Raw genomic sequence first — 25,723 nt, forward strand, 5'->3', positions numbered from 1 at the left:
AATCATTCCTATGCGTATTCACTGTTTATTTTTGATTTCTTTTTGTCTTATAGTCTCTACTCATTTCCTAAGTTACTTAGATAAATATTTCCCACCATTCTCTTCAATGAAATGATGTCATACATCTGTAATACAGTTAGATTCTTTTAAAAGTTGTTTTTATTAAGTTTATATCCCCTTGACCCCTTTCTTCCACCCCCCACACCCCATCTCTGGCAACAACCAATCTGTTCTCTGTATCTATGAGCTTGTTTGGTTTTTTTGTTTGTTTGTTTGTCTGTTTTGGTTTTGTTTTGCTTTTTAGATTCCATATATAATAAGACAGAGAAGATAGTATTTGTTGTTCTCTGACTTATTTCAATTAGCATAATGCCCTTGAGGTCCATCTATTTTGTCACTGTTGACAAGATTTCATTTTTTATGGATGAATAATATTCCATTGTATATATACCTCAATTTCTTTATCCGTTTATCCATCTATTGTAATTGTATTACAATTGTAATTGGCTGTTGTAAATACTGCTGCAGTGAACATGGAGGTGCATATATCTCCTCAAGTTAGTGTTTTCATTTTCTTCAGCTAAATACCAAAAATGGGATTTGCTAGATCATATAGTAGTTCTATTTTTAATTTTTTGAGGAACCTTAAAATTGTTTTCCATTGTGGCTGCACGAATTTACATTTCTATCAACAGTACACAAGGGTTTCCTTTTCTCCACATCATTACCAATGGTTGTTATTTCTTTTTTAATAAGAGACTTTCTTTTTTTTTTTGAGTTTTAAAATGAGTTTATTCAAGAATGTTCTTAGGAAGGCAACAATGTTTGTTATTAAAAAAAACTTATGTTTCTTCATGCTGAAAAGGTAATGTAAGAGGCTAGAGTTATAAGCTTCTTTCTATTGGAATTCTGATAGTATATATAACACAGTGTCGTCATTTCTGCAATGCCAGAATAAATTAAAAAAAAGTCTCTTCTATGCTTCTCTTCAAAAAAGCGATGAATAATAACAGAAGATGGCATAAAAAGGCCATTTTTTTCAATTCATTCTGTAGTATTGGAGCCAATATTTTTACCATCACAGGCTACAATTTTCACTTTATCCACTTTAATAAGTTCTGTCACCTCTCTGAATTCAACATCCCATTCAATACAAAAATCCACACATTATCGCAGAATCTGTATGTATTTAGAGAGCCCCTGAAATTGACTCTGTTCCTGACCCTCTGTGCCAATGCTGAATTTATAGCTTTATCAAACTGAAGTAGAACTTGAAGGGCAAGTTGGGGGGTGATCTGTTGAGACTGTATGAGCTCATCAAGGCTCTCCTGGAGACTGTTTCCCAAAGTGGTGTTTCTGTATAACTGATATGCCATGGCTTAGGAGGAAGAAATTGTTTTTCTTATTCAGGCTTGCATTGATGTCCTGTGGGGAAGGCGCTTCCCGCCGCGGAGCGGACCAATAAGAAACTTTCTAATAAGTGTGAGGTGTTATCATTGTGCTTTTGATTAGCTTCCACCTAATGATTAATGATGTTGAGCATCTTTTTATGTATTTGTTGGCCATCTATATGTCTTTTTAAAAAAAATATCTATTCAGATCTTCTGCCCATTTTTAAATTAGATTGTTCTTTTGATCTTGAGTTACATGAGTTATTTATGTATTTTAGCCCCTTATCAGATATGTGATTTGCAAATATTTTTCTCATTTATTAGGTTAAATTTTGTTTTATTGATTATTTCCTTTGCTGTGAAGAAACTTTTTGGTATGATGTAGTTCCAATTATTTATTTGGATTTTCTTGCTCTTCCTTTTGATTCAAAAAATCATTGTCAAGGCCTATGTCAGGGAGTATACCATCTATGTTTTCTTCTAGGAGTTTTATGGTTTCAGGTCTTACATTCAAATCTTTAATCCATTTTGAGTTAATTTTTGTATTTGGTATAAGATAGTGGTCAAGTTTCATTCTTTTGCAGGTGGCTATCCAATTTTCCCAACACCATGATTGAAGAGACTGTCTTTTTTCCGTTGTATATTCTTGGCTCTATTGTTGTAAATTAAATGACCTTATATATTGATTGGTTTACTTCTGGGCTGTCTGTTCTCTTCCATTGATCTCTCTATGTATTTGTTTTTAATGTCAATATCATGCTATTTTAATTACTATATCTTTGTAATATAGTTTGAAAACAGGGAGCATGATGCCTCCAGGTTTGTTCTTCCTTCTCAAGATTGCTTTTTCTTTTCAGGGATTTTTGTTGTTGTTTGTTTGTTTGTTTTTGTAATTCCATACAGATTTTATGATTATTTGTTCTATTTCTTGGAAAAGTACCACTGGAATTTTGATAGGAATTGCGCTGAATCTGTAGATTGCTTTGAGTAGTATGGACATTTAACAATATTATTTTCTCTAATCCATGAGTACAGAATATCTTTCCATTTATTTATTTCTTCTTCAGTTTCTTTTGTAATGTCTTACAGTTTTCCAAGTACAGTTCTTTCACCTGCTTGGTTAAATTTATTTCTAGGTGTTTTATTCTTTTTGATATAATTATAGATGAGATTAGTTTATTTCTCTTTGTCAAGGTTCATAATTAGTGTATAAAAACACAACATATTTTCATGTATTGACTTTGTATCTTGAGACTTTACTGAGTTTACTATGCTCAGCTTTTTTATGCGGTCTTTAGGGTTTTCTATATATAATATCATGTAATCTGCAAATAGTGAAAATTTTACTTCTTTCTTTCAAATTTGGATACTTTTTTTTTCTTGACTAATTTCTCCAACTAAGATTTCCAATACTATGTTGAATAGAAGTAGTGAGAGTGGTCATCCTTGTCTTATTCCTGATCTTAGAGGAAAGGCTTTCAGCTTTTCATCATTGAGTATGATGTTAGCTGTGAGCTTGTCACATATAACCTTTTTTATCTTGAGATATATTCCTTCTCTACCCACTTTTTTTTATAAATGGATGTTGAATTTTGTTAAATACTTTTTCCATATCTGTTGAGATGATCATATGATTTTTAATCTTCATTTTATTATTGTAGTGTATCATCACAGTGACTAAATTACAGATGTTGAACGATCCTTGCATTCCTAGAATAAATCCACTTGATCATGATGTATTTTATTTAATAATGTATTTTAAATTCAGTTTGCTAATAGTCTGTTGAAGATTTGTACATCTACTTCATTGGATTGTAATGTTCTTTTCTTGTGGTATCCTTGTCTGGTATTGGTATCAGAGTATTGCTGACCTTATAACATGAATTTGGAAGAATTCTCTCCTATTTTTTGGAAGAGTTTGGAAGTATTAGTATTAATTTTTCTTTAAATGTTTGGTAGAAGTCACTAATGAAGCTATCTGGCCCTGAACTTGTGTTTGTTGGGAGGTTTTTGATTACTGATTCAATCTCCTTACTAGTAATTGGTCTTTTCCAGTTTTCTATTTCATTATGATTCAGTTGTGGTAGGTTGTATGCTCCTAGGAATTTATCCACTTTTTCTTGACTGTCTAATTCATTGGCCTATAATTGTTCACAATAGTCTCTTACAGTCCTTTGTATTTCTGTGGTATCAGTTGTAACATCTCTTTAATATTTTCTTTTATTTAGTTAAATCCTCTTTTTCTCTTGGTGGTCTAGGTAAAAGCTTATCAATTTTGTTTATCTTTTTAAAGAACTAACTCTGTTCCATTGATCTTCTTTATTGTCTTTTTAGACTCTATTTCATCTATTTCTGCTCTAATCTTTGTTATTAACTTTTTTCTACTAGCTTTGAGCTCCATTTGTTCTTTTTCTAGTTCCTTGAGATGTAAAGTTAAATTATTCAGAATTTATCTTCTTTTTTTTAAGATTTTATTTATTTATTTGACAGAGAGAGAGAGAGAGACAGTGAGAGAGGGATCACAAGCAGGGGGAGTGGGAGATGGAGAAGCAGGCTTCCCGCTGAGCAGGGATCCTGATGCGGGGCTTGATCCCAGGACCCTGGGATCATGACCTGAGCTGAAGGCGGACGCTTAAGGACTGAGCCACCCAGGGCACCCCTGGAACTTATCTTATTTCTTGAGATAGACATTTATCACTATGACCTTTCCTCTTAGAACTGCTTTTGCTGCACCCCACAAATTTTGGCATATTATAGTTCCATTTTTATTTGTCTCAAGGTATATTTTTTAATTTCTCTTTTGATTTCTTCTTGGCCCATTGGTTGTTCATTAGTGTGGTGTTCAATTGCCACATATTTGTAAATTTTCCAGTTTTCTTTGTTTAATTGATTTCTAGTTTCATACCATTGTGGTAAAAAATGATGAGTGATATGATTTCAATCCTCTTAAACTTATTAAGACTTGTTTTGTGGCCTAACATATGATATATCCTGGAAAATGTTCCACATTCTCTTGAAAGAATGTATATTCCATTGCTTTTGGATGCAATGCTCTGTATGTATCTGTTAAGTCATCTAATCTAACATGTTGTTTAATGCTAATGTTTCCTTAATTGATTTTCTGCCTGGATGATTTATTCATTGATGTAGGTAGGATATTAAAATCTCCTACTATTATTGTATTGCTGTCTATTTCTCCCTTTAAGCCTGTTAATATTTGCTTTATATATGTAGGTGCTTCTATGTTGGGAACATAAATATTTATAAATGTTATATCCTCTTGTTGCTTGGCCCCTTTGTTATGTAATGCCCATCTTTGTCTCTTATTATGGTCTCTGTTTTATGGTCTATTTTATCTGACATAAGTATAGTTACTCTAGCCTTCTTTTGGTTTCCTCTTGTATGGAATATCTTTTCTATCCCTTCACTTTTTATGTGTACTTACATTTAAAGTAAGTCTCTTGCAGGCAGCATATAGGGTGGTCTTATTTTTATTTATTCATTTAAACACTCTATGACTTTTGGTTAGAGAAATTATATTTACATTTAAGGTAATTATCAATAAGTGTGTACTTATTGCCACTTTGGTAATTGTTTACTGACTGTTTCTGTTGTTCTATGTTCCTTTCTTTTTCTCTTGTTCTCTTCCTTTGTGATTTGATGACTTTCTTTAGTGGTATGCTTACATTCCTATTTCTTTCTTTTTTGTGTATTTAATGTAGATTTTTGTTTTGTGGTTACCATGACACTTACATATACCAACTTATAACAGTCTATTTTAAGTTGATAACAACTGAAGCTTGATTCCATTGTTACTCTCCTCTCCATGTTTTGTGTTTTTGATATCACATTTTATTTGTGTATTCCTTAACTAATTATTGTAATCATAGATATTTTTACTAAATTTGTCTTTTAAAACTCATACTAGCTTTTTTTAAAACTTTTTTTTAAGATTGTATTTATTCATTTGAGACACAGAGGTACAGAGAGAGAGAGAGAGAACATGAGCAGGGGGAGAGGCAGAGGGAGAGGGAGAAGCAGGCTCCCCACTGAGCCAGGAGCCCTATGTGGGGCTCGATCCCAGGACCCTGGGATCATGACCTGAGCAGAAGGCAGATGCTTAACCATCTGAACCACCCAGGCACCTCGAAACTCATACTAGCTATATAAATGATTATTCCACTACGTTTACTATATATTTGTCTTTCCAGTGAGGTTTATTCTTTCATATGTTTTCTTGTTAGCAACTAATGTCCTTTTTTTTGACTTAAAGAAGTCCCTTTAACATTTTTTGTAAGGCCAATTTAGTGGTAATGCATTTTTAGTTTAAAATTATACTTATTCATTGCTGGTAAATAGGAAAGCAATAGGTTTTTTGTATTTTTTATTAAAGATTTTATTTATTTATTTGAGAGAGAGCATGAGTGGGGGAAGGGGCAGAGGGAGGGAGTGAGGGAAAAGCAGACTCCCCACTGAGCAGGAGCCCAACACGGGGCTCCATCCCAGGACCCTGAGATCATGACCTGAGCAGACGCTTTACCAACTGAGCCACCCAGGCGCCCCTCTTTTGGATTTTCTACATAGACAATCAGGTCATCTGAGAAAAAGATAGTTTTATTTCTTCCTTCCCATTCTGTATACATTTTCTTTCCTTTTCCTGTCTTACTGTATTAGCTAGTACTTCCAGTAGGATGTCGAAAAGGAGTAGTGAGAAGAGACATCCTTGCCCTTTCTTAGTGAGAAAGCTTTGAGTTTCTTACTGTTAAGTATGACGTTAGCTGTGGAGTTCTTGTAGATATTTTTTTTTATCTAAACAGAAATTTCAAGTTTTAAAAATTTTGGACAATTATGTTAGCTTCAATTACTTGGATATTTGCTATCGTGTAGAGAAAGCACCCATGACTTTCCAAACCCTGTCATCAAAACTCTATTTAGGTCTTTCTTCTGTTTCTTTCATTAGAGCCACAGAGCCAATCTCTGTTCTTGTGAACAAAGCTATCTTGTCAAACCCTATGTACCTTCTCTTGTGATTTGTTCTATCTTACATCCTCTTTATATCTGATCTTTTGTGTGTGTGTATCTTACATTTCTTTCAAGGACTCAGCTCAAATGCCACTGCACTTGAGACATTCTTAAATATCCTGAAATAGTTATGAATTGATCTGTCTTAAGTTACTACATACTTAACAGTTTATTAGTGGCTACAGTTTACAAGAAATAATTTTATTCATTTAGGGGAATGTAGAGTTAATTAAAACATGGCTCGTGTTTTCATGGCTTCTGGTATGTTTAAAAATGTCCTGCATATGCTGAGCATTGTGTGGGGGTTTTGTTTGTTGTGGGTTTATTTTTTAGAATTTATTTTATTGGTCTATAAAATAAAGGATAATTGAATGCTCAAACCAATTTTATACCAATTATTATATGAGGATTTACAGAGACTCATGCTATATGACATGAAGGTATAGACATTAAAGATGTTCAAAATTCATTTGAATTTGTTAATTATAAAATTTCTAATGGGAGCAGGTTTTGTGAGGTGATATATTGACTTTACCTCTAATTTTACCAATATGTACTAGAAACCCAAGGGCCAATACAGAGAACCCTCAGTAATAAAGCTCTTTATGCTTCCACATAGGAAACATCTTTGATTTATCTACTTTTATCATCTAAATAAAATAAATGAAGAAATTTGACAGCACAGATAATTCAAAGCCAATGTGATTATTGACATTTAAGGAATATCCATATGTAAGAGGTTATTAGGAATAGAATTTTTAAAAGAATGTATTTTTAATAACCATCATTAGATTTATTCTTGGCACATAGAAGAAAATAATACCTTTCCAGAGATTCTAAGTGTATATTTCATATCTAAAAGTCAATGTACATGAACATGAGGCTATTATTAAAGAAAGTCATTAATTATTGTTCTGCTTGTTCTTCTATTGTGAAGAATATTCATTCATTTGCTCTCTCTGACTGACAGGCAGTAATGACTCCAGTAAGTTAATGAGACAAGTTAAGTAAATATGATTTTGAGTTAATATTAGTGTAAACATGATTTTAATGAGTTTTTATGCTAATAGAGTTTCCCTATTGATGGGTCAATGTTGGTGTTATGCATAGAGGGATGAATATAACACTGAGTTCCCGACCCAACTCTGCAGCTTACCAGATCTGTGGCCAGAGTTGAGTTATATCAGCTCTCTAATTAGACCTTAGTCTCTGTGCTTCACCATGATGTTGTGGTGAGGATCAAATGAAGTAACAGACATTGGCATTGCATTTTTGAAAGAGACAAGTGTTATTTAAATTCACGAATATAAAATTTATAAATCTGTAGAGTAGGTTTATTTTGATGACTCACATTTTCTTTTTTAGCTTTGTTTTTGCTCCCTTTCATCCTATCTCCATTCCAGTTGTTGTTTTTCCATTTCCATTCACCCAATCGTACAGCAGATATTATTGACCATCTGTTACATGTCAAACCCTACAGTAAGCTCTGCATAGTTCCTTGAGACCTACTGACTCTTTATTTCATTCCTTAAGGACTCAAGTGTTAACTAGCTACCTTGGTAAATAAATATATACTGACCGCCTTTATTCACAATTAACAGAGTGTGTGAGGCTTTCTAGGCCTGTGACACTTATTTTGAAAGTTTTGTATGCTTTATTAGCTTTTTTTGCCTGGCTGTCAAAAATATTTTACCATCCATTAATATACTCAGGTAGCCTACCCACTCTTTATCTACACAAAAACCTGGTTCTTCTGGTTCTCATAGGAGTCTGCTACTGATCTTCTGATTACTAATAGAAAACATCAAGTCTTTCTGACATCAAAAAACTTGAGCACAGGCCTATCAAGACAATTAAATTCATGGTGCTCTAAAGAGTCTGGATATAATCTTGTTGCCCTGCATTCCCTATCTCACTTTAATGGCCATGACAGTGGGAGGCTATGTTTGGTCCAGGATCATATAGCATATTACTGGTAGACTTAAATCCATCTAACCAAGCATTCATTGACACTGTAATCTTCGTTTGTGAGGTTTTGATAATTGCTGGCATGTGAACATGCTACAACAATTAATGTATACATAAGGGGAAAATAATTGGGAAATATATTTGGCCTTCTGTGTTTAAGTTTCTTTTTAATTAACGTCTAGCATGTAAATCTCTTGGGTCTGGTATTTTTCTGGGTTAAACTGGAAAAGAAACAGTAGTATATAGCAAACATTTTCGTTCCTGCTTGATTAGCATTCTCGTTTTCATTATGATTTTAACATCTTTATGTTCTAAAACATGAGTAATTTCTGTTGCTTTCTTGATTGGTTTCTTTAGAACTACTGTTTCCTACAGTCAGGAAACAAACCTTTCATCTCTAGGAAATTGATTTGATAATCCCTCAGCCAGTATATGTGTGTGACTGGCCTTTGACCTATGGATCATTCTGGTTACCAACCAAGAAAATACCCTTCATTACATCTGGATTGGGATGGTGTTATTCCTGAGCATAAGAATACATAATACAATTATTTTCATCTTTACTGTTTTCACTGAAAGGAAAAGGGCATAGTTAGATCTCACAAACAAATAGACTATCTTTTTTTCTTCATCTTTCCAGATTGACAAGGAATATTGTTTATTGTGTCTTATAATAGCCACCTACAAGATTTCACTTTTCTCAAATGGCCAAATGATTCCCCTTTATCCTAAACTTCATGTACTGACTCTCAAAGCAATCACTGCCTAGATGGGCTATCTATATCGATGGTATGCTTCTGATGGAAGATGACATACATCTGACCTCTTTCTGCTGGCTTCAGAAAGCTATTTGGTATTTTTAGACAGTGCTTTTTTTTTTAAATCTTAATGACCCTCCCCTTCCCCCCGAAAAAAAACCCACTTTCCCAAATATAGAAGATATCTGATCTGATCTATGTCTGATAAGAAATGTTAGCCTTAGATGAAATGTAAGGTGGATAAATAGAACAAAGTTTGGCAGGAGCACAATTGTGTGCCTTCATTACTCAGTTTTCCTTTTCAACCTTGTTAGCATTGCATTTTAGGCTCATAACCTCCTACACCTAAAACAGATCTTATAGATTATTTTGTTCCTTTTTATCTCTTACCCCATTGTACAGATGAAGTAAGTGAGGCCAAGAGAGGTGAAATAACATCTTATCATTTATAGTTTACAATTTTAAAATTAAAAAAATTATTGTTACTGACTCCATCTGTTTCCCATTTGTTCACATATTTTGCACATATTTTCCTTGGTACTGTGCTGGGATGAGCTTAATTAGCTTACTACTTAAGTTGATTCTAATTTATCTAAAAAACACATGCATAAAATTTTCCAGATGGAAAGCTTATATAAGTTAGAAATAGCCTGTTAATTAACTATTACTCGAAATGAAGAAACTACCTTAAAAGGTAAAAAGAGTTGTGCCACTGAGAGTGCCCAAAGAGGGACTGAGTAAATCAATATGAAATTTCTCTTTGAGAATAAACACTAGCATGTTGATCATATTTATCTCTTCATTGTAAAGAATTAGGATTTCTCAGAAACATCCCTCACGTGTTTCTACATGGCTGGCTAGTTGAGTAAAGATATTGGTTATTATAAGGTTGAGGAATTTAGGGACCATCAGATTTAAAAGCTGATTTTTAAAGCTTTTATTATTTCCCCAATATCTGAATTGCCAACCTAGTTTTTCTTTCCAACATCCTTAGCACCCCAGTTTAGACTCATTGGCTCTTATACCCACACAGCTATTAGAGGTAATCTTGTCCCCTCCTGTCACCCACTTTACAGATGATATAAATGAGGTCCTGGAAGGTAACATCTCAACCTTTACAAATTTAATAAGCATTAGTACTGATTTTTTTCCCATTGGTTCAGCAATTTCCAGTATCATGCTAAGGTGCAATTTCATTTTTATTCAGGTTACAGTTTAGAGAATAAATATTAATTAAATAAAGTAATGAAAAAATATATTGTCAGTTTTAAAGGCCATTAATTCCCTAATGGCCATCAATGAACACTTCACTTGTAATTAGGTGCTTGAAAACATTTTGGTCTTAAAAGAGTTGAGCGTTCTCTCCTAATCTTATCTATGTGTTTAATATGCTTAGCATGTCTTTTTACCATAATGCAAATGCTCAGCTCTTTGTCTTTGGAATTGATTCATTTTTCTGAATTATCTCTGGGTTCTTCATCGTATTCACTATTTGTAACAAAGCTGTAGAATTGACAACACATAAGTAGATATGAGATCTAAGGTGGTTTTTTTTTTTTTTTAAGTAGCTTTGTAGGTTGACATTCAGAACCCCCTGAAGAAATTTATAAAAGACATAATCTTCCTTCCTATGAATACTGTGAATACCTTCACAATGCTGTCCCGATTGGTCAGTCTGGAACTGTGAGGGTCCCTCGGACAGTAAAGAAAATTGTAGTTTTCCATCCACTTTTTGCTAATAAGTCCCTTATGATCTCTGTGGTGCTTACCTGAGGGTATTTTATAAAACTTGGCAAGAAAGGAAATATAACAGAGAAGCCCTTCTCTTTAAATGATGTTACATTCAATATTAAATTCCATGTAATTAGCGTTTAGTTTCATCCCCAGCATAAAAAAACCCCAGCTGAATATTAAACATTTTTAAAGATTGGTAAAGGAAAACCCATGATAAATATTTAAAATTGACTGCCTGATCCTGAGGTTAATAGCGACTGTCCATAATGTTTTATGTAGGTACTGAGAAGAATGTAGAATTAAAAACAAAAAATGTCACTAAAAATACATTTTTCTTTCATACTAGCACTTTCTAGAAAGATTTATAGAGAAAGCACATGTACTTTCAAAGTAGAGACTGTGCTTGGCCAATCATAGCAACCAATAAGAGTGATTCATTATTATTATTTTCAGACAATTAGTTTCAAGGGAAATATTTTCAAAAGTTACCTTTCCTTATATTTCTAGTAATTGTACCTCTTATCAAGCAAACACAGAAATCCCAAAAACCTCTTATCTAATCTCTGTTAAGTCAGAGTCCACTCAATAGATACTGAGTTTTCCCTAAGTCTTTGCCCACTGTCATAGGAAAGTATTATTTTCTGTCACTGGTGCTTATGTTATTGCAAAACAGACACTTGTCTTTGCAAATATGGCCTCTGTAAAATGAATTCATAATTTTACTCTGTATCCTTGTTTGTGTTGAAGAAAGAGTGCTTGAAACTGTCAAATTATAACAGAAAACTAAATAGGCTCAAAAGGAGAAAAAGAATGTTATAAAATGCTGTCAAGTCCACTTTGATGGTTCACCACCACTGTGATGGTTCACATGCTATTCTTGAAGGAAAATAAAAAATGTGCAGCCTAGAGTATTTCAGTTATTAATTCCATATTTGACATGCTTAATCGCCAGACATGTTGCCAACTACCTTCATTGATAGCTTGGGATTTTTTGGTGTCCTGACCAATTCAGAATTTCTACTGTGCCGTTGAGTATTCTTGCCCAATAAGTTCTAAATATTGCCTAAAAAGGAAGGTGGCATCTCTTCTCTCCACTATTTATAATGATCTCTCACTTTCAGGGCTCTAACTGTTACACTTTTCTAACACTCACATTTAAAATCTGTGCCTGAGGCATTATAAAATATGGCATCCATCCAGGCCTTTAAAAATAATCTCATTTTTTTAGGTGCAATCTTAGAAATAGCCTTTTGCTATCTTTTAAAATTAATTGACTCTGATTTTTCTCTTTGATCATTTAAATTGAGTCTATGTTAGTTGAAATAAAACCCTTATGAAAAGTTAAACTTAAGGCCAGTCATAAATTAAATGTAAAAGGAGAATCTGTTTTGTTCCTGCTTCAAAATGAGAGTTCCAAATGCCTTTTTGAAATACATAAGCAATTGGTGGACCCCACTGGCTCTATATGGGACTGCCCACATCCATCCTAATTCTGGCTCCAGGGCAACCACAATGGCAGACCGTTTACATTGTAGGGATGTTTCTCTCCACTAAACACTTAGGAACACATGGACAGAGTCAGTAATTATTACTCATTTACCCCAAACCTTGGCACGGTATCTGACCCAAAGGAGGAATCCTATAAATCCTTGGTATATGAATTAACTAAACAACCTTAAAACTGATATTGAATATTTTAATTTATTATTGGTGAGAAATCTTAAAAATTTTGCTATGTAAAAATAATTAAGTTTTTTGTTGAAAAGTACACATAATGGTTTTTTTTGAGAATTTTTTTTGAGAATGCCTCAGATTATAGTTTAATGTGAAGTAAAAGGAGACTTGATGGGTCTTCGAGGATAGTAATTGATTTTTAGACAGTTAGGAAAGGTGCATTACTATGATTATCTTCTCAGGAAAAAATGACACATACTCCAGATACATCTATATGCCATTAATGCACAGAAAGAGAAAAGAGAAAAATTTTTTTATTTTTAGGATGCCAAAACATCTAACTATATGAAAATAAGCCCATATGAAAATATCTTGATGTGTAGAGCTGTGAAGGAAAATTTTATCCAGAGTGATATGAATGGGTAAGTCCCTGATATTATTAGTATCAGCTAGACTCTAGATCATGTTTTCATTATACAAGTGGAAAAATTAGTATTTCCAGGGCTGCATAGCTCCCACCAAGCTTGATTCACTAATTTAGGTTACCACCTGGAGGTGCCCCTAGAGGGTCGTTAATTTGCAATACTTGCACCAGACAAGAAAGCACTAATCTCTGGGCCAGTGTGCTAAAACATTCTTATGCATGAGCTTTGAAAATGTGGGCAGACCACAAGATAAACATAATGAGCTAACCTCTTGTTATCCATTTCAGGAATTTCTGACCTATTTGAATGGAGTTCTGCTTTATATAAGCCTCTTGAAATAGTAGGAATATATACATTTTATAAAAAAGTATACCTCCATTTAAAAATTCTCAGGCTTATTTTCAACAGTTAAGTCAAGAGAAACACAAATCCAGTGCTGTGTGTGTTGTGAGGATGGTACACAAACAAATTATAATATTTGGAATCAAAATGCCTTTAAAAAAGAGTGAGGACAAAGACCATTTTCAAACATTTGAAAGTATTTCAGTATGGATTGGGAACTCATCCTAAAATAGGTGGAGTCATGATATTCCCAGTTGTGTTGAAAATGACAGATGACATAGGATGAGACCATGAGGTGTGACCTTGAAATGTTACCCAGTCTTAACCAGGGTAGGTCTTAGAACCAGTCTTAAGAGAAGTGGTGTGTTTGGTAAGAGGGTCAAATAAAAAAAGTATAATACTAGGACTGCTGAGAAAGTGACCTGATTATGGGAACCTACTTAAAAGAATAAGAAATTTGGGGTGCCTGGGTGGCTCAGTCATTAGCATCTGCCTTCGGTTCAGGTCATGATCCCAGGGTCCTGGGATCGAGCCCTGCATCGGGCTCCCTGCTCAGTGGAGAGCCTGCTTCTCCCTCTCCCTCTGCCTGCCACTGCCTAATTGTGCTTTCTATCTCTCTGTCAAATAAATAAATAAAATCTGAAAAAAAAAGAATAAGAAATTAGAATCACTGTTGAAAAGTTGGTCCTTTATTGCCTCTCAAGAAGGTGAGCGCCCTTACTGAGTGTGCCATGCCATCCAGTGTCTGTGTCCAAGATGGTGGTAGAAGGACAGCATCAGTAGAGGATCCGAGGTCTAAGAGTTGAAGCCGTTCTTTTCTTAGCTCAGATTAGATTATATCTAAATTGTACATTCACTTCTTGGAGCTATATTTTAATAGGTTCACTGGCAATCTAGAACATACCTAGTGCAAGGCAGGCAAGACCATTAGGTAAGTAAAACCATATCATGCAGAATGGTTGACATACTGAGAATATTTAAGAATGCATGTGGCCCTTATGAAACCTTTTCTTGTATCTGAAAAACATGAGTCATGGGAACCCAGATTATCAAGGCCAGACTTCTGATTTACCTGAAGCAAATCTTGTCCCGTTCTCTGGACTCCCTGTCTCCCAATGGGACAGTTACAGAAACCAAAGCTATATAACTTGATTCAGTGCTTAGGTGCTGAAAGTATTCTTGACATTGTTATTTAAAAGATTACAGAGTTGTGGTTAATTCTTTTTTTTATTGGCAGTTCCATGATACAAAATGCTTCCCGTTTAAAATAATGAACATCTCAATGCTATATTAGTACAATGATATATTATGTAGACAAGGATATCTTATGTGGATAAAAAAATAGCTGCTGGTGTTCACAAATGCTGGTTAAACTCACTCTTAGGACAGTGATATAAAATGTAAAGCTCTTTTTTCGTTTTGAAAACAAAACTTGAGGAAATAATTTTTCCACTCAGGCCTTATTTATTTGTAAATTCAAATGGTCTCCCCTTTAAGTTTTAAAAACATGGTGATTCTATGATTTCATGAGAAAAATGCATAATATAAATGTAGAGGGTGGGAAAATCATTGCTAATAACATTAAAAACCTGTTGGAAGTAAGAAGATTTTTGCTGTTGCCTGCTTTATTTTTAAATGGATATATATTATTTTGTTCTGATAAAAGGGTGTGTGTGTGTATATGTAAGTGTAAGAGACCATGAGAATGAGAGAGTGAGAGAAAAAGCAATTTCTCTTTCTAGTGAAAAGGCCATAATCAGTAGTTCCATTTTGGTCAGTTTGTAAGAAAATCACAAAGCCAGGAATCATCCGCTTTTCTCGGCACTAAGTGAAAGTTTAGGGACCAAGACTTCAAGCTTGGAGGACAGGTCCTCCATTAGCATGGAAGGTTTTTGTATCCAATGAGCTCGAAGCATGATTTCACCAGGGTGCCTCCTGGAAATTAATGCTGGAACACCAGAGATCACAATTGTGTACTCAGTGTGCTTAAAAGCACACAGTGTAAATCATGGAACACCACATCAAAAACTAATGATGTAATGTATGGTGATTAACATAACATAATAATAAAAAAAGCACACAATGTTATCCTGTGCTCATGTGACAAACACAGAATTAAAAGGGCCTACAAAAAATTTTAGTATAATTTTCTAATTTTCTTGGGAGCCTTTCTGCTACCCTGTTCATATATTTCTGTTTCCCTCTCACTGGTTTAGGGCTTCATTATTTTACTTATGCAAATATGAGCATACTTCTCCGTATTGTGTCAGGACAGTCACCAGTGCTAGAAGCACTGAGGAAGAAGAGGTACCTCCAGAAAAAAAATTGCTGGGGTGTCACTAGAACAATCTGGTCTGATTTCGCAGACCTATTGTCGCAGACCTATTGTCTTGGGCTCGCTCTAATGAAAGCCTAAAGAGATGAGCAGAAATAATGAATATTTTTTTGAACAGGTCATCATACTTCAGGATAATAAGCATACAAGATAATCCCTTGCACATACAGGGTACTTTATAATTTACAAGATTTTTTCACTAACCTTATCACATTTGTGTTCTGACACTTTTCATGGGTTAGGTATTGATTTACTGGGTTTAAGAAGAGTATTTCAAAGAGAATTGGGCTTAGAATTTGACAAAATCCAATCATCAGTGTAAAGTTGGCTTATGTGAAAAGCATAGTTCTGTTAAAGAATTAGTTAAATTTGGGGCACCTGGGTGGCACAGTTGGCTAAGCCTCTGGCTCTTGATTTCAGCTCAGGTCAAGATCTCAGGGTCCTGGGATCCAACCCTATTTCGGGCTCCATACTCAATGGGGAGTTGGCTTGAGTTGAGGATTTCTCTCTCTCTCCCTCTGACCTTCCCCCTGCTCGCTCGTGTGTGTGTGTGTGTGTGTGTGTGTGTGTGTGTGTGTGTGTGTGTGTGTGTGTGAAATCTTTAAAAAAAAGAATTAAATTTTTCTAAAATGTGGTTGCTTTGAAAATATTTTCACCTCACTAATCACTTGCCCTTTAAAATAGTTTTTGATTCAGGGCACCTGGGTGACTCAGTTAAAAGTCCAACTCTTGATTTCGGCTCAGGTCCTGATCTCAGGGTCATGAGACTGAGCCCCAGGTCTGTTTCCCCTCTCACCAGGAATCACCTTGAGATTCTCTCCCTCTGCTCACACATGCTCTCTTTCTCTCTCAAATAAATAAATCTTTAAAATAAATAAATAAATAGTTTTGGATGCATTTGGGAATTCTTGAAACATAAAACTTCATGCCAGCAGCAACTTGTATTAAGTAAGTGTTTTTATTTATTTGTTACTGAGAAATGTATTATTTGTCTAATAATTGTAAATCTTTGACCATTGTTTGATCCTGGAGAAGTGATATGGATAAAAAAAAACGAAGTCTGCAACATAATCTCAAAATAACTTCTTTATCTTTCTCAAGACAACTTCCTCAAAAGCAAAACAACAGAAAAAACAAAAAACAAGACCTTTCCATGAACTCTTATAAACTATGCACCCAACATAGGTGTCCCCAGTGATTTCCTTCAGCTTGCCTTCAAGCTACAGAATATGGAAAATTCTTCCTTGACTATCTGGGCTTCACATAGTCTTCTTCCCTTCCCTCCTTGCTTTTAACTTGCAAACAAAAAAGGCCTTAACATACCTTGCTCAAAAGAAATAGGAATGGTAGAGACTGGGTAGCCAAATTAGAATCCCCTTTGGAGAGCGTCTTAGTTTGCTAGGATGACTGTAACAAAATACTGCATAACATACCAGCTAACAAATTACCACAGACTGTATAGTTTGAACAACAGGAAATTATTTTCTCACCAGTTTGTGATGCTGGAAGTCCACCATCAAGGCGTCAACAGGGTTGGTTTGCTCTGGGACTCTGTTTGCCTTGCAGGTGGCCACCTTCCCGTTGCCTCTTCACCCGTTGTTCTGTGCATGCACACCCCTGCTGTCTCCTCTGTACCCTAATCTGCTCTTCTTATAAGGATATGAAATCAGAATTGATTAAGGTTCCATCGTAACAGGCTTATTTTAATTTGTTCCCTCTTTAAACACTGTATCTTCAAATACAGTCATTCTGAGGTACTTAGAGTTGGGGTTTCAACATGTGAATTTTGGAGGTACACAATTCAGTATAACAGAAGGCAAGGGAAGGGGAGAAGCTCGTCAGATTTATACTTTGAAATCCAGCTCATCAACAGATGAGTCAATTTGATGACCAGCTAATCATTCCTTGGACAGATCAAATTTCTTTCTCATTTTGGAACTGAAAAATATGCCTTTGTCACAGAAGAGAATGCTATTGCTTAAAGAGATTATCTAATTAATATTGTCTTCCTCTGAAGGCTTCCTCCAAATGTGGGAATGAAGTGGGAAAGGAGAACAGGGAAATCAAGGCAAGTTGAAAAGCCCAAGGTAGCTCTGACAGGACAGGAGTTTTCAGAAGACTGGGGCTAAGGCCCAGAAAGGCTACAAGCTATTAAATCATGTGAAAATTACTGATGTTTTTTGACATTAATGCACCAAGCCTACTCTAAATCCTGGATAACAAACCCAGGCACCAAGTGCCCATGGTGGAGGGAGGGACACATAGGTACCATAACTCTGATAATTCTTAGATAGGGGAATGAAGACCTGATGTGGCCTGAACTTCAGACTTTTCCTAAGAAGTTATAAATCATATTTCAAAATGAAATATTATGAATTTGAAAAAAAAACTGTTGGGGTTAAATCAAGAATGCCCATGGATCACATCTGTGTGGTTACCCATATTCTTCCCAAAGCACATTCAACCATATAGCTTTGTATTCTAACAAACTTGTAAAATAAGTATCATAATTCAGGTTTTACATATGAGAAAACTGAGGGTCATAGAAATTAAGGAACTTACTGGCTTTACCCAACTGATAAATGGCAGATATAGCATTGAAACTCTATGTCTGATATCAAAGTCTTGAGTTTTCTTTTTGTTTCGTTCTACCTCTCAGAAAATGTATTTTAATCCAGGTATTATGGTGCACAGTTATTTCTAAAAGCTTACTTCTGAGACGTATTTCTTAACTGTCCCCTACAGTTTTGAAAGAGAAAAGAAAAGCAAAAAGAATCATGGGACCCACAACCCTCTTTTTCTCACACCAACTGAAGCCTATTCCAGCCAAGTCACCACCGCTCCACCTAGTGGCAGTATTCTCTAATTGGAGGTCAAAAGCCACCTCTGGAAAACAACTTAAAATGGAAAGAAAAGCATGTGCATAGTTTCTGTAATCCCACACTAACTTTTGGGAATGCTAGAATAATCTTATTTTAAATGTGTTAGTTTGTATGGAGCGCGGACGTCCTATGCTTAGAACTCATGGCATTGGACTGCCTTTTAGGTCAGACTATGTCATTAGTGGCTCTTTGGACTATTCATTCATAAAATCACACAATTATTGGAATATTATAAATTGATTTTGGATTAATAAAATAATCCTTTCCCTTCCCTTCTCTCGTTCTCTACTAGTCCCTATGCATTCTTTAGGGGTCAAATACAGCCTCAGGAAGCTCTTCTTAACCCTGATTCTTATCCAAGAAGATTTTGTTGTTCAGTCTTATGCCTTATAATATTGTAAAGTCTGACTAAAAGGACTAGTAATCTCTAAATCACTAACTGCTTATCAGAACACAGAATTTAGGTGTTAGCTGAAAGTATACATGAATTATGTAATTATTTCAGTGACTAACTCAAAAACTAAACATCAAATATGCTTGTCAACCTCACATTAACCTTCTTTTCCTCTACTTACCTTGGCTGACCCAACTATAGCTGATGCACATATAAAATATGCATCGACCATGAGAATACAGGCAAATATATACTGACAGTTTTATTGACCTGTTTATGAGAAATTGTTAAAAATATATAGTACCTAAATTTTTGCCTTTGCTCAAATAAAAACTACATGTGTCAGAAACTAAAACTTGTCAAGTCTAGCATAATATCTCCTTCACATATTATTCTGCTCTCCCACACAGTAGTTTTAAATACAGCTTTTCAACAGTTGAATGCTATAAATTTGCATGCTGATTCTATTAGGGAAAATGGTCAGATTCTATTCAGACTGAATACAAGCTAAATTGGTGAGACACTGGGACACTTTGCCACTTGGCTTCAAGTTAAGAGAACAGCATCAGTGTTGAGGTTGGCTTTCAATGCTGGGTCTTTCCCTTTTGTAAAATGGTTTAGAAAAATTCCAAGTTTCCTTTTGGCTTCATTTCTAATAATCCAGACTTCTACTAAAGAGAAAAGACATTTAAAATGCCAAACTGCAAAATATCTGAAAAGAGCAAAGACTGCTTGAATATGTTGGGTACACTTCAGGGGAAACCAAAGTCAAATACTAACATTTATCAGCAGTTGAACCCCAAACTTTAAAATTAAAGTTGTAAAAAGAATTTGAGATTAATAACAGAAAAGGAGACAGGACTCATTCTAGACAGTGGCTCTTTTCAATTTTTAAAAAATTGTTTAATTCAATTAAAAAATTTTTTTTACATAGGAGCATGAAAATCAAAATAGGAAATGAGTCCAAATTATTTACCTTTCAGATAAAGTAGAATTCCATAAAATACAACTTAAGAGAAATTGAATTGATGATCATTGACTGGTTTTTACAGTCAATGATCTGAAAATATAATTATTTATTCTATTTGATATTTCCTAAAAATGGTTTTACTAGAATGAATTTTATAAAAAATGGAAGTATAGCCTTCTTACTAGTCAGCTTTATATGTGCAGAACCATATATATATATATATATGAAAAAATGATGTACACTTAAGTATTAAACAGCGTTTTATGTAAGATTTTATGCAGAGCAGTATGGGTATGAAGACATGAACTGAACAGGAATTATGACATTTTGGAGTATATCAAAAGAATGGGTTTATTCTTAAATGATTCACATGTAATTCTAAAAGTATTAACATCAAAAAAGAATCATTAGCATTCTATTTATATTCTTCAAGACCCAGAATATCATTTGTTTGCTTTGCTTACTAGATGTTAATGGATTTTACCAAGTTCAAATATATTTGAATTTCTACATAATTGGTTCTCAATTCAAGAAAATAATAATATCTCTTCTAGACACTCTGCACAAAATTTTTATCTTTTGTAAGCTAACATAGGATGTGAAAAGGATGTTGATTTACATCTGTTTATTCTGTTATATTGTACACTCCTTGAGAATGTATGATCCTGTTTATTTTTTAAAACTTTCTCTTTCAGATATTTTCTGAAAGAATAAAGGCAATTTTGTTGATAGTTAGCTGTAACCTTTAAATTTCAATTATAAAACAAAGAAATAAGAAAATGGATAAGAAATAAGTTGGATTATGAATTTTGTTTGCGTGTTGGTTCAAAGGAGGTTTAATTCATGTATCAATGCTAGGCTTGATGAACCATTACAAAGGCTATTTCACCAAACTATTCCAGACATTTGTAATAGGCTATATTCATCTATTCCTTATTCATTCACAAACATTTCCAGAAAAGCTACCAGGTGCTAGGTACTGTGCCAGATTTGAAAAGTAAGGGAGACATACTGATCTCAAGATAAGCTGTACGTCGCAAGGTCATATTTGCAAATACACATAATATGAAATAAACGGGATCCTTATATTAAGAGAGCCATGGATAAATTGCTGTGGTGTGATTAGAAGGAGATGATTTTCAGATGACAGTGAGATTTTGTGAAGGGAGTTGAATTTGAAGTAGGTCTTTAAGAATAATTGAGAGCTCACTGGACTTGTAATAAATGAGATTTGGGTTTACAGACATAGGTGGGAGGACTTGCCACATGTGAAAGCACAGCAGAAGCACCAAATGAAATCTGTGCGTAAATTGTGATAGAATCTGTGGGAGATGAGAAGGTACCTAATATAACCTATTAAGATGGATGCATTTGTATGAGGTGATGTAGCAACCTGATGATGAAGATAAAGAACACGAATTATCCACATAGTCCGAATCATTTCTTTTTATGGATTTGTAATCAAATGCTATACAAATGGGAAGACAGGTAGGTAAATGTTCATGCTTGCAGAACCATTTCATTGGCCTACCATTTTTGTTGGGTCTGAGAAGATGCTTTGACTGAGTGACTTGTCACCTTTTAGTTTGCAAAACTGAGATTAAGGCATGAGTCCCAAATCACAAATGAATCAAATTCAAAATGTGCACTAATAGGACCATTAGGTTAAGTAGGATGGCCATAAAGTTTCAGAGTTGCATAAACCTGCCCATGTTCTTTGACTCAGTGTTCTCTTTGTACAAATGCCAATTCTACTTTGAAGAATACAATCTCTGCTCCATTTACTATCCCTAGGGAAAACCATTAGTCAAACTTACTCTGTTTTTATCCTGTTTATATAAAAATTGTCATCCATTTTTGCCTTTTACCTCTTGTTATGTCACCAATGCCTGTTTTATGTAATAAGAGCAAAGTATCAGCAACCAAAATGGCTGTAAACAAAGTGTGTTCGCTGTAACAGAAAACAGAGTGTCACCATTAGAGCAATTGAACCACGTTTGTAGAAGTCATTTGATTGATGGAAAATACACATAATTGCAAGTACAAAGCCTACTTTACCTGGTCTTCCTGATCTATGAAAGGACATAAATCCTAACCAGAGCACTGTGGCATAAAGAGAAAAGGTCCCTGGACTGGATACTGTGTTCTAATCCTGACTCTGTTAGTTTCTGGCAGCATGATCTTAATTGCTTCATTTCTGCCCTCCAGAGACCTTGATTTCTTCATCTGTAAAATGGACAGTCAGACTAGATATTTGCAGCTCTAAATTTCAAGGATTCTATGTTCATCATAAGGACAGAACTAGGAACTTCCTTTGTTTTTATACCTTCTATGAAATCAAACAAGTGTGCTTATCATCTCTGTCTGAGTGACAGTAATACTCAAAACATGACAGAGGTAAATTATATTCAATAACTTTGGACTTTAGAGAAAAGCATTAAGTGAACCAGGCCCCTCACTCTTGACTGCTCTTTAGTGGTGAATGTGTTTACTTTGAATTATCCTTCTGAAGGCTCATCGTCATAGCAAGGTGCATTGTAGCAAAGATGTTTATATAAAAAAAACCCCTACAACTTTAGCTTTTCAATTCTATCAGAACTATTTGTCTAGCAGATTACTCTTTAGGCTGTCAGAATAAAAGCGACTGGTGTGACTGTACATGTGGGCTTGATTGAGGCTGAGCAGAACACACCAGTGAGATGTGGTTTTCTAGCCCTGCCAGGGATAGAACGTCAGGTCTCCATCTCCTCACACCTGCTGGGTACCTGCATGAGACCAGGATTCATTCTCTTTGTTTATTTTTTTTAAAGATTTTATTTATTTATTTGAGAGAGAGAATGAGATAGATAGAGCACGAGAGGGGGGAGTCAGAGGGAGGAGCAGACTCCCCGCTGAGCAGGGAGCCCGATGCGGGACTCGATCCCGGGACTCCAGGATCATGACCTGAGCCGAAGGCAGTCGCTTAACCAACTGAGCCACCCAGGCTCCCTGCTTATTTTTTTTTTTAATCTTACATTCCTTCTAGACTAATAAAACGTTTTGTGGTGTGTGCAATACCTTACAGCAACATCGCAGCAATCCTGCCTCACAGGTGTTCTGTAGCCACAGTGTATCCCAGCCGGTATGTCTCATTCATTGTCCGTAACAGTAGTTCCTCATGGAGATGTGTCCCAGTCACTGAGCCTTGTAATCACTGCCAGGAAGATGTTTAAATGAAAGTGTAATTTAAACCCAATGAGTAAGCAACACCAGCAAATTCTGGGGTTGTTTCTCCCAATGACAGTGGGAATATTTATATAGCATGCCTGTAGTGACACATTACCCCACAAAAGCCCATCACTGCATATTCACAGGGGAATTTCTGCCATTGTCTGGAAAGCCCACAGTGTTCTTGCCAGCTTTGGTTGAAATTTAGATAGTATTGCAGGAGAAATTTGGGGTCCTCTAAATGTTGAGATTGATCCAAATCATGGAAAGGCTGAAAAGTGAAACAAAGTCCAAAGAAAGATGATGATTTGGGTTTTTTTTTAAATGTCTGTTCCTGTATGAAGGCTCAAGGTTATTCTGGCACTCTAATCAGCGTCACATGAAAGGTGGGGTAAGGGACCATGTTTATTCTCCTCTCAGCTGGTCCATTTGGGTGGTTTATTTAATGGGGGCTTCACTGATCTTCCTTTAATAACTTTTCCTGGGAGGTATATCATTCCTTGAAATGGGTTCAGGTGACCCTAGAGTATATCCTTGTAGTCATGAGGCTTTTGTTTGTTGTGTGAGCCTGGGTAAGTACATTTCTATTTCAGAGGCTAAGTTTTATCACATTTGAAATAGATTTCAAAACAGATATATCGCATTTGAAATAGATTTTAAAATAGGGATAGAATGTCAGGTCTCCGTCTCCTCACACCTGCTGGGTACCTGCATGATACCGGGATTCATTCTCTTTGCTTTTTTTTTTTTTTTAATGCTTACATTCCTTCTAGACCAATAATGAGTTTTGTGGTGTGTGCAATACCATATAGCAACATCGCAGCAATCCTGCCTGCTTCGTTGGACTCGAACCATTTTAAAAGCGGCTCTGCTCTGTATTTTAAAAGTGGCTGTACTCTATATTAGAGGTCTCAAAGCCATATTTAGTTAGTAGGTTAATTTTAGTTAACAGTTTTTTCCCCTTAACTTAATATATTGTTTGAAGCAGTAATACACGCACAGAGCAGAGATAAATCTATTTCTTACAGCTCTATTCTCCAACTACCCACATCCCTTCCCAGGAGACAAACACCAGCACCAGCGTCTTGTGTATCCCTCAAGAGACTTTCTAAACATAATATGAGCAAATACCTACTTGTGCATATATGCTTTTATGTGCATATTTAACACAAAAGTTAGCATGTACAAATACACACATGCATTTTGGATGTGGTATGTACCAATATACTCACTCTTACAGATTGCTTGAACAATGCATCTTAGAGGTCTTTCATTAGCAATACATAAAGAGCTGCTTTATTGTCTTCACTGCTGTATTATATTCCATTGTGTGGACATGCCAGAATTTATCTCATCCCCTATTGAAGGACATTTAGATTGTTTCCAGTATTTTGACATTACAAGCATCATTACCATGATATAATCTTGAACATAGTCCACTTTGCACACGTGCCTCTATATCTGCAGGTCAAATTCCCAAAAGTGGGTCAGTGGGTTTTTGCATTAGAATATGAGAATTTATCTGCATTCCCTAATAGCACTCCTTTGGCTGTATCCCACAAATTTTGATATTTTGTGTTTCATTATTATTCAGCTAGAACTATTTTTAATATCCTTTGTGATTTCTTCCTTGACCCATGGATTCTATATAAATCTGTTGTTTAATTCCAAATATTCAAGGCTCTTATATTTAAGTTTTATTAATTTCTAATTCAACTTTGTTGTCAGTGAACATACTCTGTGAGAGTATGTCTTTTGACTTTTTATATGGGCTAGCATATAAATATTCATTTTGCTTTTGTTCAGTATAGTGTTCTACAATATTAATTAGGTCAGGTTGTTTGATAGTGCTTTATTGAGTGTGCCACATGTTCTAACAATTATTGAGAGAAGATTATTAAAATTTCTAGTTATGATATAGATATTTGTTGGCTTTCTTCAGTTCTGTCCCTTTACTTCATATATTTTGAAATACTATTACTAGGCACATGTGTAAGTAAGATTATTATGTCTAAGTCCTGATGCATTAACCTCTGATTTCTATGAAATGTTCCCTTTTATCTCTGACAATATTCCTTGTCTTGAAGTATCCTTCATCTGATGTTAATATAGCCATATCTACTTTCTTATGTCTACTGTTGACCTGTGTGTATCTTCTCCACACTTCTACTTTCAACCTCTATGAGACGTAGGGCTATCACTTACAGACATTGTTGCATTTTGCATTTTTGTTCAGTCTTACAGCCTTTGCCTTTTAATTGCACTGTTTATTTTGTTTACATTGGAAGTGATAATTGATATGGTAGGGTTTAAACCTACCATTTGCTATTTGTCTTCTATTTATTTCATCTGATTTTTATTTTTCCATTTCCCTTCTTATTTCTTTTTAATTAATGTGTTTTATGTTCCATTTAAATTCCTATATTGGCTTCTTAGTTTTACCTTTTTTTATATTATATTTATGTTTTTTCTCTAGAGAGTACAACAGAGATTCTTACTTTATGACAGGCTACTTAGAATTAATATTAAGATACTTGACATAATATATAAGAGGTATAAAACAATATATTTCAATTAAATCTTTGTCCTTTCTACAAGGTGTATACACACACACATTTACA

The 25,723-nt window shown here is 34.8% G+C and overlaps 1 protein-coding gene and 1 pseudogene across 1 annotated transcript in view; one reads left to right on the plus strand and one right to left on the minus strand.

Moving 5' to 3' along the window:
- Positions 1-25,723, plus strand: part of FGF12 (fibroblast growth factor 12) — a 268,909-nt gene that overhangs the window by 211,477 nt on the left and 31,709 nt on the right. The window lies entirely within an intron of this gene.
- Positions 1,045-1,432, minus strand: LOC114207053 (transcription initiation factor IIA subunit 2 pseudogene; annotated as a pseudogene).

This window comes from Eumetopias jubatus, unplaced genomic scaffold (genome assembly GCF_037043125.1).
Source record: "Eumetopias jubatus isolate StellerSeaLion01/CBP00866 unplaced genomic scaffold, mEumJub1_p1.0 scaffold_1, whole genome shotgun sequence".
Classification (NCBI taxonomy): Eukaryota; Metazoa; Chordata; class Mammalia; order Carnivora; family Otariidae; genus Eumetopias; species Eumetopias jubatus.